This window comes from Trichechus manatus, unplaced genomic scaffold (assembly GCF_000243295.1).
Source record: "Trichechus manatus latirostris isolate Lorelei unplaced genomic scaffold, TriManLat1.0 scaffold00019, whole genome shotgun sequence".
NCBI lineage: Eukaryota > Metazoa > Chordata > Mammalia > Sirenia > Trichechidae > Trichechus > Trichechus manatus.
The window spans coordinates 3598857-3617025 of record NW_004443955.1 but is presented as its reverse complement, the minus strand read 5'-3'; the positions used below and the strand labels follow the sequence as shown (position 1 = coordinate 3617025).

Here is an 18169-nt window from a genome sequence, read left to right as displayed (position 1 = left end):
AAAAACAAAACCTACAAAAACAAAAGAAATGAAAAAAAAAAATCCACAAACAAAAGGAACTCAGCACAGGAGAGTAAGAGGAACAAAGAAAACGTCAGTACCACAAAAAAAGCACTACAAAATGCAATCCCACTCCTAGGAATATTTCCTAGAGAAATAAGAGCCATCACACTAATAAACATATGCACACCCATATTCATTGAAGCACTGTTCACAATAGCAAAAAGATGGAAACAACCTAGATGCCCGTCAACAGATGAATGGGTAAACAAACTATGGTACATACACACAATGGAGTATTATACAAAGATAAATAACAATGATTAATCTGTGAAGCATCTCATAACATGGATGAAACTGGAGGAAATTATGCTAAGTGAAATAAGTCAATTACAAAAGGACAAATATTGTATGAGACCTCTACTGTATGACTCATGTAAAAGTTTACACAGAAAAAAGAAACAATCTTTGTTGGTTACGAGGGATGGGAAGAGTGTGGGGGGGGGACTAAATAGATAAATGGTAACTTTGGTGAAGGGTAAGACAGTACACATTACTGGGGAAACCAGCACAACTAGAACAAGGAAAGGTCATGGAAGCTTCGTAGACACATCCAAACTCCCTGAGGGACTGAATTGCTGGCCAGAGGGCTGTGCGGACCATGGTCTCAGGGAACATCTAGCTCAGCTGGCATAACACAGTTTATAAAGACAATGTTCCACGTTCTACCTTGGTGAGTAACGTCTGGGATCTTAAAAGCCTGTGAGCAGCCATCTAAGATACTCCACTGGTCCCATGCCTTTGGGAGCAAGGGAGAATGAAGAGAACAAGATACAAGGAAAAGATTAGTCCAAAGTACTAATGGACCACAGCTACCATGGCCTCCACCAGACTGAGTCCAGTATGGCTAGATGGTGCCCAGCTACCACCACTGACTTCTCTGACCAGGATCACAACAGAGGGTGCTGAACAGAGCTGGAAAAGGATGTAGAACAGAATTCTAACTCACAAAAAAAGATCAGATTTACTGGCCTGAAAGACTGGAGAAACACAGAGAGTATGGCCCCCCCCCGACACCCTTTTAGCTCAGTGGTGAAGTCACTCCCTAAGTTCACCATTCAGCTGGGGATTGGACAGTCAAACAAAATGGGACTAATGAGGCACAGCAGTCCAGGGACAAGGACTAGAAGGCAGGAGGGGACAGGAAAGCTGGTGATAGGGAACCCAAGGTTGAGAAAGGACAGTGTTGACATGTCATGGGGTTGTTAACCATTATCATAGGGCAATATGTGTACTGTTTAATGAGAAACTATTTGTCCTGCAAACCTTCATCTAAGGTACAAAAAAAAAAAGAATTATCTATGCTAGGTCAAATTGACAATAGCAACTCAAAAAGTTTGATGGGAAGCCTATGGGACAGTGAGTTGAAGATAATGGTGATGGAATAATTTCGAAAAGGATAGAGAGAATAGAAGCACAATTGGAAGAATGTAATCGATGTCACTAAATTGTACCTGTAGAAACTTTCGAAATGGTGTAATTTTGGCTATGAATATTTTCACCAAAAATAAGGTCCTCAAGGTCGAGAAGGGAGAGCATTGACACGTCATGGGGTTGTTAACCAATGTCATAAAACAATATGTGTACTGACTGTTTAATGAGAAACTATGTGTTCTGTAAACCTTCATCTAAAGTACAGTAAAAAAAAATTTAAAAAAAAATTCTGTTGGATTATTTTTCTTTGGAATCGGCACAAATATGGATCTCTTCCAGTCAATTGGCCAGGTAGTTGTCTTCCAAATTTCTTGCCATAGACGAGTGAGCACTTCCAGCATTGCATCCCTTTGTTGAAACATCTCAATTGGTATTTCATCGATTCCTGGAACCTTGTTTTTTGCCAATGTCTTCAGTGCAGCATGGACTTCTTCCTTCAATACCATCAGCTCTTTATCTTGTGCTACACCTCCTGAAATGTTGAACGTGAACCAATTCTTTTTTGTACAGTGACTCTATTCCATCTTCTTTTAATGCTTCCTGCGTCACTCAATATTTTGCCCATATAATCCTTCAGTATTGCAACTAGAGGCTTGATTTTTTTATTTCTGTTCTTTCAGCCTGTGAAATGCTGAGTGTGTTTTTTCCTTTTGGTTTTCTAACTCCAGATCTTTGCACATTTCATTATAATATTTTACTGTGTCTTCTCAAGCTGCCCTTTGAAATCTTCTGTTCAGCTCTTTTACCTGATCGTTTCTTCCATTCGCTTTAGCTACTCTGTGTTCAACAGCAAGTTTCAGAGTCTCTTCTAACATCCAGTTTGGTCTTTTCTTTCTTTACTGTCTTTTAATGACTTTTGCTTTCTTAAGGTATAATGCCCTTGATGTCATCCCATAACTCACCTGGTCTTTGCTCATTAGTGTTCAATCACCAAATCTATTCTTGAGATAGTCTCTAAATGCAAGTAGGATATACTCCAGGTACTACTTTGGCTCTTGCAGACTTGTTTTAATATTCTTCAGCTTCAACTTGAACTTGCATATGAGCAAATGATGGTTTGTTCCTCAGTCAGCATCCCCGGCCTTGTTCTGACTGATGATATTGAGCTTTTCCATTGTCTCTTTCAACAGATGTAGTTGATTTGATTCTTATGTATTCCATCTGGCAAGGTCTACATGTATATTCACCAAAGTCATTGGCCTTCAAAAATTCTATCATTTGATCTCCAGCTTCATTTCTATCACCAGGGCCACATTTTCCAGCTACCAATCCTTCTATTTTGTTTCCAACTTTCACATTTTAATCACCGATAATTATTAATGAATCTTGATTGCATGTTTGAGCACTTTCAGACTGCAGAAGTTGGTAAAAATCTTCAATTTCTTCATCTTGGTGTTAGTAGTTGGTGTGTAAATTTGAATAATAGTCATATTAACTGGTCTTCCTTTTAGGCATATGGATATTATCCTATCACTTTCAGTGTTGTACTTCTGGATAAATCTTGAAATGTTGTTTTTGAAAATGAATGCTATGCAGTTCCTGTTCAATTTGTTATTCCCAGCATAGTAGACCATGTGACTGTCTGATTCAAAATGGCCAATACTAGTCCTTTTTCAGCTCACTAATGCACAGGATATTTATCTTCAAGCATTCCATTCCATTTTTAGCAAGTTCCAATTTTCCTGGATTCATACTTTGTGCATCCCACATTCTGATTGTTAATGGGTGTTTGCAGCTGTTTCTTCTCGTTTTGAGTAGTGCCACATCAGCAAATGAAGGTCAGGAAAGTTTTACTCCATCCATATCATTAAGATTGACTCAACTTTGAGGAGGCAGCTCTTCCCCATTCACATTTTAAGTGCCTTCAAACCTAGGGGAGTCTCATCTTCTGACACTATATCAGATAATTTTCCAATGCTATTCATAACGTTTTCATGGCCAATTTTTTTATAAGTAGATCCCCAGGTCCTTCTTCCTACTCAGTCTTAGTCTGGATGCTCTGCCAAAACCTGTCCACCATGTGTGATCCTGATAGTGTTTGAAATGCCGGTGGCATAGGTTCCAGCATCACAGCAACACTCAATCCACCACAGTACGACAAACTGACAGACAAGTGGTGGCTTTTAGGAATAGTTTCCATAAAAATAATCTATTACAGAACACGGAAATAGAAAGAAATCTAATTGAATCACTTTGTGACAACATACACACATATAATCTATTAATTTACTTAACAGAATCTACCACTGCTCCACCAAAGCTCCTTATATGGTATATATCAGATATAAATTTATGACAAGGTCCCAGCCTCTTCTCTATTGGAAAATTTACCTTGGGCATTTCAGTGAGTTGGTCCGTGGTTCTTGGAAACTTCAGCTAAGACATGGGTGTCAAGAGAAGTCAGAGTAAGTCCCCGGACCCTCCCCAGGGAGGCTGGTACTTTCTCGTTGGAACAGTAGGAGGCCTGGTGCCTGCCTCACACCTGAGAAAATGAATGCAGCTTCCCTGTGCAGGAGAGTGAAAGCTGACTGGGAACCAGTCTGTTGACTAGGGATGTAAGTATATTTCCTGTGAATCAAACATGAGCTTTATGGAAAAACTAAGGATGAGGAGTCATCTTGGGTCCTCTCCAGTAGGGCTGCCTGACAGGTGGAAGGAAGGAAAATTAAGGATGGATTCCTAGGACTAAGGAGAGTCCCAAGGGACACTACAGAATAGAAAAGCACCCTACTCCCTCCCTCCACACTCCACAAAGTTACCCTGAAAATGGTACCAGTTCAAGTAAGAATTTTTGTACTCATTTTCCCTCCTTCTCATCCCTCAAAATAACTAAAAACAACTTCAAAATTGGGTAAGTCATATACAGGCTATCAAGCTGGGCAAGGAGGAAAAGTAGAAGTCAGAGAGGCTGAGAAGCTAACTATCCTCCCCATGACCACTGCAGGATTCCAGCCTGAAACAGGTTGGCTGTGGGAAGGGAAAATATTTAACTCAGATCTGAATTTAGTATTAAACACTGGACTGAGAATGGCTGTGTAACATAAAGATAGAAAAGAACTATTACTAAAACACTGGCAGAAGACTCATGGGATTTGCCCAAATTTTCATCCATGGCAGAGAAATTTCATATCTCACTCAATACAAAGTCTCATCATGACTAGATCACAATTCATGTTTATTACAAATAAACTGGTTGTCTAAAGATTTTTTAAATTATAGTTATAAATTAATCATAACAACCAGTTGCTGTTGAGCGCACTGTGACTCATGGCGATCCCATGTGTGTCAGAACAGAACTGTACTCCACAAGGTCTTCAACAGCTGATGTTTTGGAAGTAGATCACCAGAGCTTTCTTCCAAGTTGCTTCTAGGTGCACTCAAACCATCAACTTTTCAATTAGCAGCTGAGCAAGTTCACTGTTTGTACCACCCAGCAGCTCCACTGTTACCACTGTAACACTGTCAGAGTAAAACTGTGCTCCATAGGGATTTTAGTGGCTGATTTTTCAGAAGTAGATTGCCAGGACTTTCTTCGAAGGCACTGATGGGTAGACTCAGATCTCCAACTTTTCCGTTAGCAGCCGAGCACAGTAGCCATTTACATCACCAAGGAACTCCAAATTAATCATGGGCAAGGCAAACTCAACACTTTTGAGTATTACTCACCATGATAAAATAGGATTTATCCCAGGAATTCAAGGGTAGATCAAAGTAAGAAATCAGTGTATCAGTCACAAATTAGATACATATAAATAGATCATATAAATAGAGATGAATTTGTAAAATCTATTGCTACTTCTAATATGTAAAAAAAAACCTACTATCAGTCATCTTATTTATAATAATTTGTTGAATATAAGTTCCATGAATTGGTGACATTATCTGTATCTTAACCCATGACACAGTTCTCAGAAACTAATTGACTGGCAAAATATATGTACATATATTCACTTAATGGAAGTGAAAGAATAAGTAATAATTTCCTTAAGCTGCTAAAAGTATAAATTATTTTTCATAGTAGGGCACAAGAAGTACCACTATTATAATGAAGACTGAGGTGGTCCTTTACACTGTTATCTGTATTGTTTATTAATGTTCTGGAAATTGAAGCCAAGGCAATAAAGCAGGAAGCAGAAGTAATAATAAAAAATTATTGAAAATGAAGATAAAGAATCATCATTATAAGCAATATGATAATATGACTGAATTCCACAAGAGGATCAAGTGAACTGTTGGGCATAAGAGATTAGCCTAGCTGCGTATGATATTGCATAGACACATAGATAAACACAACTATAAACACATAAATCAATATCATTCCCATGTGCTAGGAAGTCAGTTAAATGATCCCATTCCTAATAGCAACACATTTTTAAAAATAAAAATAGCAGAGGAGGAGGCAACATGGCATCCTGGATAGATGAGCCATGCCGCCCCTCTGCAGCAAAGACTTGAAAAAATAAGTAAAACAGATACAAATGTCAATCCTGGAACCCTATGCATTAAATGAAGGGATAAATGACTAGATCAAACACCTAACGGAAGAAGAAACTGAGGGAAAACAGATCGAAGAGAGATATGGAGTGGAGGTCCCCTGCCAACTAACATGGCACAGTGTCACTATCTTAAAGAACAGTCAGCAATGACCATGGACAGGGAGTATAGGAAGGCAGCATCATGAAGCTCCCAACAGACGACAGAACACCTGGTAACCAGAGAAACATGCTTTCCCACCCCTCAGCTTTCTGGTGAGTAGAAGTGAGAATCCCGCCATCCTGGAAGTCCCCACTGCTGAAGTTCACGATATGAGCTCCCCAATCCTCCCTGGGCCTGCCCTGACCCCTCCCACCACATAGACTTTTTTTCTCTTCCTTTCTTCCTTTTCTTTCTCACTCTCGCCTAGCCCCTTACTCCACTTTCCCCCACTGACTGCCGGCCCCACAGTTAGAGAGCCACTGGCCTACTGCCACCCCCGGTTCACCTCACCCCCCACCCACTGGCTCCCGCTGTGCTGCCATATTTTTTTCATTTTTTCCCTTTCTCCCTCCCACCTATCCCCATATATCAGTTCCCCTCCTTTCCCACCGGCCCTGAGTCCACCCTGCCACTACTCACCAGCCCCTACTATGCTGCCAGATTTTATTTATTTTTCTCTTTTTTCCTTTTCTTTCTCCCTCCCACCTAGCCCCATGTGCCACCTCCCACTTTTTCCCACTGGCCCCCACAGCACCACCATTGCTGGAGAGTCACTGGTGCACTGGCCCGTCGCAGCCCAGGGCCTGCCCTGCCCGCATCTGCCAAACCCGATCGCACCACCATTTTTTTCTTTCTCCTTCCCACCTAACCCAGCACATCAGCTTCCCTCCCTTCCCACCAGCCCCCAGGTCCACCCTGCCTGTACTTGCCAGTCCCCACTGTACCACCATTTTTCTCTTTCTTTCTTTTTTTTCTCTTTCTTCCTTTTATTCTTCCCTCCCACCTAACCCCATATGCCACTTCTTCCCCTTCCTGCTGGTCCCGGTGGCCCTGCCATGGGTAGAGAGCCAGTGACCCATCGCTGCCCAAGGTCCACTGGGCCACCACCTACCAGATCCCACCACACCACCATTTTTTCTTTCTTTTCCTTCTTTTCATTCTCCCTCCCACCTATCCCCATAAGCCACCTACCCCCTCTTCCCACAAGCTCCTGAGTCTGCCATGCACCCGCTCACTGACCCCCGCAGTATCACCATTTTTTTCCTATTTTTTCCATTCTTACTTTTCTCTGTCTCCCTCCTGCCTATCCCCATACATCACCTGCCCCACTTCCTGCAGGCCAATGCTACACCACTGTGGTTAGAGAGCCACTGGCCTGTCACTTCCCAGGGTCACCCTGACTCCACCTGCCCATGGACATCACTTTGAGGAAAAATCAGAGAATATAATGAAGAAAAATGAAGAAAATCTAAGAATTACGTAGGACACAATCAAGAGCAAAAATCTGCACATGATTGGAGTGCCAAAACAGGAGGAGAAAATGAAAAACACAGAGAAGATTGTTGAAGATTTGCTGGCAAAAAAACTCACAAATATCATAAAAGATGAAAAGCTGACCATCCACGAAGCTCAACAAATCCCATATAGGACAGACCCCAAAAGAAACCCACCAAGACATATCATAATGACATTCACCAAAACCCAGGAGAAAGATCCTTTGTTTCTCAGTAAAAATGAAAACTCACTTACAAGGGAAAACAATAAGACTAAATTCTGATTACTAGGCAGAAACCATGCACACAAGAAGGCAATGGAATGACATATATAAAACCATGAAAGAAAAAAACAGCCAACCAAGAGTAATATATCCTGCAAAACTCTCTGAAATACAATGGTGAAATTAAGACATAAACAAAAATTAAGGGAATTTGTAAAAACAAAACCAAACTTACAAGAAATATTAAAGGAAGGCCTTCTATTAGAGAACAAACAACATCAGACAACAACCTGAGTCTAGGACACAAGACAGCATCAGCCAGATACCAACCTGGGTAAAGAACTTCCAATAACAAAACAAAGCTAAAAGACTTAAAACAGGGAAACTGCAAGGTCAATCTGTAAATGATAACAATGTCAAAACAATAAAAGAGGGAATAAACAGTGTAGGTATAAAACTTTCAAATGGAGAGGAAGTCAAGGTGATATTAAGTAATAAAAAACTGTTTCAAACTTAGGAAGATAAGGGTAAATTTCAAGGTAACCACAAAGAAAGTTAACAAACCTACTCATCAAAATAAAAATGAAGAAAAATGTGAAGACTCAGTAAACACAAAATGTATAATAATGAAAAGAAAAAGAAACTCAACACAGGAAAGACAAACAAAGAAAACACCAGCACCACCAAAAAAAAAAAAAAAAAACCCAACAATGTAACAGTAATAAGCTAATACCTATTGATAATCACACTAAATGTGAATGCACCTGTAAAGAGACAGAAAGTGGCAGAATGGATAAAACAAAAAACAAAACAAAACAAAAAAACACAATCAATATGCTGTTTACAAGAGACACACCTTAGACACAAACGAATGAATATATTAAAAATAAAAAGATAGAAAAAGTATATCAAGCGAGCAGTAACCAAAAAAGAGCAGGAGTGGCAACACTAATCTCAGCGAAAATAGACTTTAAAACAAAATCAACCATAAAAGACAAGAAAGGGCATTAAATATTGATTGAAGTTGCAATCCACCAAGAAGACATAATCTTAATAAAAATCTACATTCTCAAAGACAGGACTCCAAAATACATAAAGCTAGCTCAAGCAGCACTGAAAAGAGAAATTCACAGTTCCACGATAATAGTAGGAGATTTCAACACACCGATCTCAGTAAAGAACAGAACATCTAAAAAGAAACTCAACAAAGATACAGAAGATCTAAAGGCCAAAATCAACCCTCTTGACCTCACTCACATATATACAAAACACCCAACAGCAGCAAAGCATATATTCTTTTCCAATGTACGTGAAACATTCTCTAAAATAGACCACAATTTAGACCACAAAGAAACCCTCAATAAAATCCAAAACATTGAAATAAAACAATCAACGAGGAAGAGCAAGAAAAAAAAAAAAAAATCAAATACATGGAAACTGAATAACACCTTGCTTAAAAACAACTGTGTAATAGAAGAAATCAAAGAAGGATCAAAAAATTCCTAGAATCAAATGAGAATGAAAACACATCATATAAAACCCTTTGGGACACAGCAAGGGCAGTGCTCAGAGGTCAATTTATAGCAAGAAATACACATCAAAGAAGAAGAACAGAACTAATAAAAAATATTAGCCCTACAACTCAAACAAATAGAGAACAGCCAAAGAAGACTCCAGGAATCAGAAGAAAGGAAATAATAAAGATTAGTGCAGAAATAAATGAACTAGAGAACAGAAAAACAATAGAAACAATCAGCAAGACCAAAAGTTAGTTCTTTGAAAATATCAACAAAATCAACAAACCATTGACTAAACCAACAAAATAAAACAGGAGAGGAAGCAAATAACCCAAACAAGAAATGAGATGGGGGACATTACAAAAGATTCAACTGAAATAAAAAAGATCATAACAAAATACTATAAAAAATTGTACTTCAAAAAATTTGGGAACCTAGAGAAAATGCATAAATTTCTAGAAACATACTACCTACCTAAACTAACAACAGCTGAGATAGAAATTCTGAACAGACCAGGACAAGGGAAGAGAGTGAAGAGGTAATAAAAAAAGGAAAAAAAATTCCAACAAAAAAAGCCCTGGCCTGGATGGCTTCAGTGTAAAATTCTACCAAACATTCAGAGAAGAGCCCACACCAGTACTACTCATACTATTTCAGAGTATAGAAAGGGAAAGTATACTCCCAAATTCATCTATGATGCTAGCATAACCTTGATACAAAAGTCTGGCAAAGACACCACGAAAAAAGAAAATTCAGGCCAATATCTCTCATGAATACAGATGCAAAAATTATCAACAAAATTCCAGATAATAGAATAGCATCATATAAAAAAATAATACACCACAACCAAGCGGGATTCATATGAGATGTGTGAGGATGGTTCAACATTAGAAAATCAATTAATGTAGTCCACCACATAAACAGAACAAAAGAAAAAAAAACACATGATCATCTCAATCGATGCAGAAAGGCATTTGATAAAGTCCAACACTCATTCCTCATAAAAACTCTCAATAAAATAGGAATAGAAAGTAAATTCCTCAACATAATAAAGGGCATCCATACAAAACAACAGCCAATATCATTCTCAACAGAAAGAGGCTGACGGCATTCCCCCTGTGAAAGGGAACAAGACAAGGATTACCTTTATCACCACCCTTATTTAACATTGAACTGGAAGTCCTAGCTAGAGCAATAAGGCAAGAAAAAGAAACAAAGGGCATCGAAATTGGTAAGGAAGAAATAAAACTATCCCCATTAGCAGTAACAAGATAAAAGATCAACAAACAAAAATCAGTTGGATTCCTACACGCCTACAAACAGAACTATGAAAAAGAAATCAGGAAAACAATACCATTTTAATAGCCCCTAAAAAGATCAAACAGTTATGAATAAATCTAACCAAGGTCATAAAAAGCCTATACAAAGAATATTATGAAAGATTATTGCAAGAAACCAAGAGACTTATGTAAATAGAAAACATATCATGATCATGGATAAGAAGACTCAACATTGTAAAAATATCAATACTACCCACAGCAATCTACAGATATTATGCAATCCTGATCCAAATACCAACAGCATTCTTTAACAAGATGGAAAAAATAATCACCAACTTTATAAAGAAAGGAAAGAGGCCTCGGATAAGCAATGAATTATTGAAGAAAAAGAACAAAGTAGGAGCCTCACACTACCTGATCTCAGAACCTACTATACAGCCACAGTAGTTAAAACAGCCTGCTACTGGTACAAAGACAGACACGTAGACTAATGAAACACAATCGAGAACCCAGCTGAAAATCCATTCACCTATGCTCAGCTGATCTTTGACTAAGGGCAAAAGTCCATTAAATGGGAAAAGAAGGTCTTTTTGACAAATCGTGCTGGCAAAACTGGATGTCCATCTGTAAAAAAAATGAAACAGGACACATACCTCATACCATACACAAAAACTAACTCAAAATATATCAAAGACCGAAATATAAATCCTAAAATGATAAAGATCATGGGAGAAAAAATAGGGACAGTGCTAGGGGCCCTAGCACATGGCATAAATACAATACAGATGATAACTAACAATGCAGAAACACCAAAAGATAAATCAGATAACTGGGAGTTCCTAAAAACTGAACACTTATGCTCATCCAAACACTTCACCAGAAGAGTAAAAAGAGAACCTACAGAGTGGGAAAAAAATTTTGGTTATGATATACCCAACAAAGGTCTAATCTCTAAAATCTACAAAATACTTCAACACCTCAACAACAAAAAGACAAATAATCCAATTTAAAAAATGAGTAAAAGTTATGAACATACATTTCATCAAAGAAGACATTCAGGCAGCTATCATACACATGAGGAAATGCTCATGATCATTAGCCATTAAGGAAATGCAAATCAAAACTATAATGAGATACCATCTCATCCTGACATTAGTGGCATGAATTAAAAAAAAAAAAACAGAAAATACCAAATGTTCAAGAGGTTGCAGGGAGATCAGAACTTTCATGCACTGCTGATGGGAATGTAAAATGGTTCAACCACTATGGAAAAAGATATAGTGCCTCCTTAAAAAGCTAGAAATAGAAATACTATATGATCCAGCAATCCCACTCCCAGGAATATACCCTAGAGAAATAAGAACTGTCACATGAATAGACATGAGCACACCCATGTTCACTGTAGCATTATTCACAGTAGCAAAAAGGTGGAAACAACCTAAGTGTCCATAAACAGATGAGTAGATAAAAAAATTATGGTACGTATATACAACGGAATACTACCCAACAATAAAGAACAGTGATGAATCGGAGAAACATCTCATAACATGGATGAATCTGGAGGGCATTATGCTGAGTGAAATAAGTCTATCACAAAAGGACAAATATTGCATAAGGGCCCTATTATAAAAACACAAGAAAATGTTTACACACAGAAAAAATAATCTTTGATGCTTAAAAGTGAGGGAAGGGGTGGGGAGGAATAATCACTAACTAGATAGTAGACAAGTGATAACTTTGGTGAAGGCTAAGACAATACACAATATAGGGGAAGTCAGCACAACTTGACCAAGGCAGTCATAGAAGCTTCCTAGACACATCCAAACACCTTGAGGGACTGAGTCACCAGGGCTGAAGGCTGATGACCGTGGCCTTGGGTGACATCTTGGTCAATTGGCATAACATAGTTCATAAAGAAAATATTCTACATCCTACTTTGGTGAGTAGCGTCTGTGATCTTTAAAGCTTGTGAGCAGCCATCTAAGATACATCTATTGTTCCCATCCCGTTCAGAGCAAAGGAGAATGAAGAAAACCAAAGACACAAGGAAAATGTTAGTCCAGAGGACTAACAGACCACATGAACCACAGCCTCCACTAGCCTAAGCCCAGAAGAACTGGATGGTGTCGGGTTATCACCATCGATGGCTCTGATAGGGGTCACAATAGAGGTTCCCAGACAAAGCAGGAGAAAAATGTAGAACAAAATTCAAATTCACAAAAAAAGATCAGACTTACTGGTCTGACAGAGACTGGAGAGACCCTGAGACTATGGCCCCTGGACACCCTGCTAACTCAGAACTGAAGCCTCTCCCGAAGTTCACTTTCAGCCAAAGATTAGGCAGCCCTATAAAACAAACAATAACACATGTGAGGAATGTACTTCTGAGTTCAATCAAGTATAGGAGAAGAAATGGGCAAAACCTGCCCAAAAGCAAAGCCAAGAAGGCAGGAAAGGACAGGAAAACTGGACTAATGGACATGAGGAACCTGGCGTAGAAAGGGAAAGGGAGAGAGTGCTGACACATTGTGGCTACTGCAACCAATGTTACAAAACAATTTGTGTGTACATTTTTGAATGAGAAACCAATTTGTGCTGTAAACTTTCACCTAAAGCACAATAAAATTAAAAAAAAAAAAAAAAAGTCTTTATCAGACCAAACAGTCAACAACTACTTTATAACAAAGATGAGAATGTAAGGGGGCAGGGAAACTACATAAATGGAAACTGTATAAACAGAATGGAAATAATGAGAATGTTCATGCATTGTGAAGAACGTAACCAGCATCACTGAACAACTTGGGTAGAAATTGTTGAATGAGAACCTAAATTGCTATGTAAACATTCACTGAAAACACAATAAAATATTATATTTTTAATTACAAAAAAAAAAAAAAAGAAATTGCCTTATCAAAAGATGAGCAGGCTGTCTATGGGAAAATGACAAAACTTTACTTAAAGTCATCAACAAAAATAAGAATGAATGCAGCCATAGTATGTTCTGGTAGGAAAGATTGAATATGGTATAACATCTTTTCTTCCTGAAGTAATTTTTAATTAGTATAATTCCAACCAAAGCTTCAAACTGATATTTTTAGGTATTTGATAAGATAAATGATTCTAAAGTTCATATGGAAGAATAAACTCCTAAGCTTTTGGACAAATAGTTAATCATTTGAGAACAGAAAATTGGATATCTCACATCCTATACCGAGACAAACCCTGATGGACTAAAAATTTAAACATAAAATATGAAAGTACGAGTGCTATAGAAAATATAATTGGAATTCAAATTTAATCCTCCTACAATACTTTTTTTTTTCATCAAGCAGTACTCTATATTTTGGAAATAGAACAATGAACAAGACAGAAAGAAAGAGCCCTTTTCTCAAAGAGTTGATATTCTCCTGGTGGATTTCCCACCATCACGGATGGAAGTAAAAAGTTAGTAAATGAGAAATGCAATAAATTGACAAGATAATGTCAGATCTGGATAAGTGCTGTGATAAAAATAAAACAAGGTGATGTAGGAGAAAGTGGACAGATGATCAGAGAAGAGCTGTCCTCAATTACACAGTTAACTGTGATGCCAAAACCAGGAATATCTAGAAACAAATATCATACTTCCAGAAAAGTGCAAATGTTCTCAGATGGGGACATTTTTAACACTGCTGAAGATCAGAAAGAAGGTCTGCATCCTGGAAGCATGATGAGAGAGGAGGACAATGGCAGAAAGAGAGGGGTGAGAACTGCAGTTACCAAATTCTTAACTAGGGAGAAGTTTTGACGGGGAAGCTGTTTCCTAAAATGGACAAGGTCAAGGCATAGAATGAGCGATGGTTGGTAGTCTCTTTGGAAATGGGAATATGAAGACATTTCTGTGTTTTCAGGTAAGGTAATGACATCAATTGAGAGTAAGGAGGGAAGTTTGAAGGCAAGGTGTTAAGGGGTCCTAAATAAGAAGAAGAATGGACAGGCTTAAGAATGGTAGAGAAATTAATGGACCTCAGTTCACAGCCAGACCAGTGATTCTTTCCAGCCAGTTTCAGCCCCTAGGTGCGGTGAAGAGTGGATGTGAAGTAAATGAATCAGTTTTTATAGTAGATCAAATAATGAGAAAACCCAAATCAGGTGTCACAATCAAAAAGCTAAGATATACTTTATTTTTTGCTGGGAGTATAAACTGACATAATCCCTTTTGGAAAGCAATCTGTTGATATATTATTTAGTTGAAACCCAAACCAAACTCATTGCCTCTCAGTCAATTCTGACTCATAGAGACTCTATAGGACAGAGGAGAACTGCCCCATAGGATTTCCAAGGCTGTGATCTTTATGGAAGCAGATTGCCACATCTTTCTCCCATGGTGCAGCTGGTGGGTTTGAACCTCAATACACACAAATAAATGTGTGGTAGTGAAAAAGCAAAGGCTTAGGAATCAAGCATACCTGCATTCAAATCATGTGGGCCTTAACACTTCTGTGAGCTTACAGCTTTTCTGGGGGCAAAAGGTGTTTGATCAGAACCACTGTATAAAATGCAGTTTTGGAATAAGATGGCAGAAAAACCATTAGATGACTTAATTTGGATTTTCTCAAATAAATTTTTAGCTTCATTTTAATACTACAATCAACATTTTAAGTGTGGGAATGACAACTTTAACAGTTTTAAACAATTTTTAACAGCAAGCACAAACTTTACAATATATCGTCCAAAAAGTTGCAATGAGCTTCTTGGGCAAACTTCGGCTATATTGTTTTGGTGAAGATGACTCAACCTCAGACTCCTAGGTGCTTTTTGGAGCAAATAAAATACTATTTTGTGAACCCCTTACCAATTCATGGCCTGAAGACACAAGATGCATGATATAAACCGTGCAGGTGGAGATGTTCAAAGATCTCAAGTGACCAGCAGACTGACGAAGAAAGACAGGAGTGATGATAACTCCACCTTCTTACAGACAGTGAGCAACTTCAGAACAAAGTTGCAGATAACAGGAGGGCTATGACGGGACCCTCCTCAAAGAGACCAAGGCCTATGAACCTGGTAGTCAGCCAAGCTTTTCCAAAGAAGTTTTCAAAGAACTCAAATTTTATTTTAGGATGGTATGCATGCCCTATCCAGAACATTCTCTCTCATCAGTGACTTGGACCTGTGAAGGAGGCTCAGTTTATTGTCTCACCCAGCTGAACTCAAGCTGGTAAAGCAGAAGTTAGTGTTAGCATAAGTTTCAAGCTCAAGAGGCCAGGAGAGGATAGAAAAAATTCTTCATGACTTCAAACAACCTTTTGTCACCAGGAGAGAAAGATCACTCTCAAGTATCTGTGTGAGGAGTCAACGACTCCTTCTGTAGAGTTATCAGTGTTATGGATTAATGGCTTCCCAGAATAAGGCTGAGGTGATGTGTGAACCTACATGATGGACTGCTCATCCACTGCCAGTGATAGTCATCTCTCCCAGAAAAAGGAAAAGTCTTCACTGATCCTGTGACTGCAATGGCTGGATGTGAAACAAAAAAGAAGAGCTGGACATTGACCCACAGTGTAGGCTACTGCTGAATGGATGGTGGTAGTCAATTCCATCAATTACCAACTGCTGGACTTCTGACAGGGAAGAGTTGACATTCCCTTGAAACATCAATTCTGTATCCAGTGGTGAGAAAAATTCAACCTTAAGTCTCACGGATACAGCCAGTCCAACATCAGGAAGGTAATTCTACTGGGGAGGACCTCCATCAGCAGCTCTTTATGGATAGGGAAGCAGCAACAACCCCAGCTCTCCACAAACCTTCTGCCATGTGGAGTCCAACCCACTTAAGTCCACAGCTGTGCTAGGCCTCCTCCAGGTGCTTGGGGAGGCACCGCCCACACCATGGCATTTCTTACCAAAGGGATACAATGTATCATTGGAATTACACACTGGCCCACCACTGGCTTGCCCTGTCACCAACATGATCCACTGAATGCAACAGCAAAAAGAGAAGATGGAAGGTGGGGTAGAAGGCCACGGAGATGATGGCAGGTGGTCTACCAGAGTGAGCAATCACATCTTATTTTTTATCAAAAACACAATACACACAGTGTAGATAGCATGTAGAATATATATAAATGGTACTTAAGTATAGTACAGAATATGTGTATTTATGAATTTAATAAAATTATCAATATTTTGAATTACTAATGTGCTTTTTCTCCAAAAGATTCAAATAGATCTTTTTTCAATATAGTTACGTGTGTTTCTTAAATCTCAAGGCAGTAATGTTTGTATTAGTAAATTTTGAGGTGAGTCATATGTGACTGTGTAGCTGTTAAGCACATACAGAATGCGGTGATTGGTTGTTTGGAAACTATCTGACAGCTTATCTAGGTCCATATAGATATGAAGAATTGTTTTTAAAATAGGAGGTTCTCAATAAATATCTAAGGAGTATATTTATATTAACACTACATTTGAATTAAAACAGTGACTTATTTATAAATCAATATAAATTTATTTTTATTTGAGATGCAGAATGGATGGAAATTTGATTAAAGAATTTTTGTAGGTTATTGCACGAAGTTTATTACTGAAAGTTTTCCATGGATTATTATTATATTATTATTTAACTTTTATACATCAGTGTATCAGCAGAGTATTAACTAAAGATACACTTTATATATCTATACTTTTATATATATGTATACTTTTTTTCCCTCCTGGTTATTCTTACTCTTATCTGCTATATGGTGCTAAAGCCAACACGTCGAAATGGAATTTGAAAATTTATTACAATGGTTTCATACCTATTATATAATTCTATACTAATTGAGTTGGAGTTCTTTGCTTTAAACAAAGACATACTGATGTATACTGCTTCTGATAAGAAAATAAAGAACACAAAAATGAAAATGGAGTGAACCTAAATGGTAAGTTTTGTTTAAAAAGCCAAAAAGCCCTAGCTTTATTTTTATTGAATTTTGTTTCTTTTTTATCTTCCCTCACTCCATTCACTCTACCCACACATACACACCACACACACACACACACGCACGGGCAGCTTCTTCTTTTTTCGTTTTTCTCCTTCTCAGGCAGATAAATTAAGGACATGGCTCTTCACTCCATGCTCACAAGACTTCTACGTAATCCTTTGTATGACTGGAGGATTTGTCAGAACCTTCAGAAGTTTACCAACCACATCTTTCCCTTTCAGGTGAGATATAGTAAAACGCTAAAATTGTCCCAGGGAAACTTCAGACTAGACTCTTTTAAAAGTATCACCACACCTTGGTTGACATATGCCACTTTTTTCTCTTACAGTTAAAAAGTCTGATCTTGCTGAATTCCAACTCTCATTCTATACTGTCATTTTGAGAAAGTGACACAATATTTTCTATTTAAGGCAATGTTAAATAATTTCTTTTACTCTTCTTGAGGTACTGAAAGTTACAGTGGTCTGGATTTAACTATATAATGTTGCTATGATTTTACACATAGCTATTGGCATCTTATTTGAAAGGCTATGAACTCACAATATGTTGAGAAAAATATTTCCCCCAAGATACCCACATATGTCTCACTCAAAACTGTGGGCAATTGCCAGAAGCCCAGGATATCAAGAAAGAGACACACACACATACACACTCCAAACCCCAAATATTATTAAAAAAAAAAAAAAAATGAGTGCAAAATCAATGCAAAAGAGAGAA

At 38.1% G+C, this 18169-nt stretch overlaps 1 protein-coding gene across 3 annotated transcripts in view; it reads right to left on the bottom strand.

The window, feature by feature from the left end:
• GABRB3 (gamma-aminobutyric acid type A receptor subunit beta3) overlaps nt 1–18169 on the bottom strand; it is a 397072-nt gene that overhangs the window by 60851 nt on the left and 318052 nt on the right. The gene's annotated exons all lie outside the window — the stretch shown is intronic.